Genomic DNA, 2,176 nt, shown 5'->3' with positions numbered 1-2,176 from the left:
CCCATAACCCCAGTCTAGTCATGAGAAAATCATGAGACAAATTCCAAATGAGGAATATTCTACACAGACCAGTCCTCCTCAAAACTGTCCAAATTATTAAAGACAAGGAAAGTCTGAAAAACTATCACAGCCTAGAGGAGCCTAAGAGACATGATGACTAAAGGAAATTTGATATTCTAGATGGAATCCTGGAACAGAAAAGGACATTAGGTGTGAACCAAGGAAACCCGAATAAAGTACAGACTTTAGTTAATGATGATATATCAGTAGTGGCATATTAATTGTAACACACGTATCATACCAGTGTAAGATGTTAATAATAGGGAAAATTACATGCTGGATATGTATGAATGCTCTGTGGTATCGTCTCAATTTTTCTGTGAATCTTAAACATTTTGAAAATTAAAAGGTCATTTAACTAAAATAAGTTCTCTGCCCCAACCCACACACCTTTCCATAAATAGCACACTGTTCTGCCTCTTATCAAGCAAGCGTTTCCTTGCTCTGCAATTCGTTTAATGTCTAGCTCCCCTACCGGACACTAGATTCTGAGAAGGTAGAGACTGTACCTATTTTTGCTGGGCATTAGACCCCTTGCATTTGCATACTGCCTGGCACATAGTAGGTGCTCAATAAATATATGCTGAATGAATGAAACTAAGTCCAAAGGTGTCTAAAACTGGTTTGTCTAAACACAATAAATTCAAATATTCAATCCTAGGTCAAAAGGATGCTAAAATATTTAAATTATCGAGATGAGAAAATAAGATCCCAGAGCCTATTTCAATCGTTAAAGTGTTAATTCCAGCAGTGGAGTTGAATATGGACATTTAAAAACAAAGCAGAAATGAGAGCAAGATTATAAACATGAGTTGGACCTCACGTCACAAAGAAGAAAAACAGAATAGTCAGTGCACTTCAAGATACATATGAAACGATGTAGTGTCCCATTAAAAGCCGGGTTATCGGTGTGTACTCACAGAAATACGACATTTGTAGGCCCACAAGTTATCCTTTCACTCTCCTGGCTTCTTGGCTTTATTCAAAATAGTTTACAGCTCGAGATTGCCTGCAGAAAGAAGACAAATATTAAGATAATTACAGGATAGATAATACTCCATATGAGGAAAACTTTAAAAGCTGAGAAAATTTAGCCAGAAAAGGGAAGAGCTAATAAGTGACTCAATAACAATTACTGAACATACACCAAGTTTTTGTAATGAGAGATCTGACCATTTCTGTGGCTTCTCAGAAAACCAGAGAAGAGGAAAATGAGCTTAAATTGCAATGAGGCTTTCTCATCAGTAACTTTCTCTTTGATATCCTAGATAGGTTTAAAATTAGAATAGTCAACCATTTGGCATACCAAGAAAGAAGAGTGGCCATCATGAAAATCTCTTATGCACTTACCAATCCATGATTCTACTGTTTGACTCTGTATTGACTCCGAACATGCATTAAACAATGGCCAGAATTCTTTCTTCCATCACCAATCAAACCGCAAACTTCATGTGGTCAGAAACCATTTATGTTTTGCTCACCTCTCTCCTCAGCACCTAACTTTAGTGCCTGGCAGTTGGTGCTCAATAAATACTTGTTCAACAAACAAGTTAATAAGTAAATCAGCCTTGAATCATGAAAAAGATGATCAATTATAATCTGCTGTTTTAGACTTATGAAAACATGAAGTAGAAGAACGAAGACCAAAAAAAGATCTACGGCCATGACACCCTGCACAAGCCCAATCCCGTCTGATCTCGGAAGCTCAACAGGGTCAGGCTTGGTTAGTACTTGGATGGGAGACCACCTAGGAAGACCAGGTGCTGTAGGCGTAAAAAAAAAATTAAAAAAGAAAAAATAAGGGATTGTAAACTGACAAGGTCCTTTCAATCTGTGAGGTCAACCAAAAGTTGCCTTGCTTAAAAAATTAAATTAAAAAAAATAATAACAAAATAAAATAAATAAAATAAAATAAAATTGAAAACATTCTGAGGTGAGGATTCTCTTTTTTAATCATGAAATTTGGTTTAACTCAAAATCCAATTATCTGTTTTCATATAAACCTTCTTTCCCCATCCTATAATCATTTAAGTAATTTCTGCCTGAATTTGCAAGGGTTTAGTTAACAGCGTGGATTTTGAGTAATAAACGTATTATTATCTAGGTGAACTCTCCT

General features: G+C 35.8%; 1 pseudogene; it reads left to right on the top strand.

The window, feature by feature from the left end:
• Window positions 1–1,713: 1,713 nt before the first annotated feature.
• Window positions 1,714–1,832, top strand: LOC112481478 (annotated as a pseudogene).
• Window positions 1,833–2,176: the final 344 nt, after the last annotated feature.

This window comes from Pteropus alecto, unplaced genomic scaffold, assembly GCF_000325575.1.
Source record: "Pteropus alecto unplaced genomic scaffold, ASM32557v1 scaffold72, whole genome shotgun sequence".
NCBI classification, from domain to species: domain Eukaryota; kingdom Metazoa; phylum Chordata; class Mammalia; order Chiroptera; family Pteropodidae; genus Pteropus; species Pteropus alecto.
Note: the sequence above shows the minus strand (reverse complement) of the source record. Positions and strands in the feature narration are given on the sequence as shown.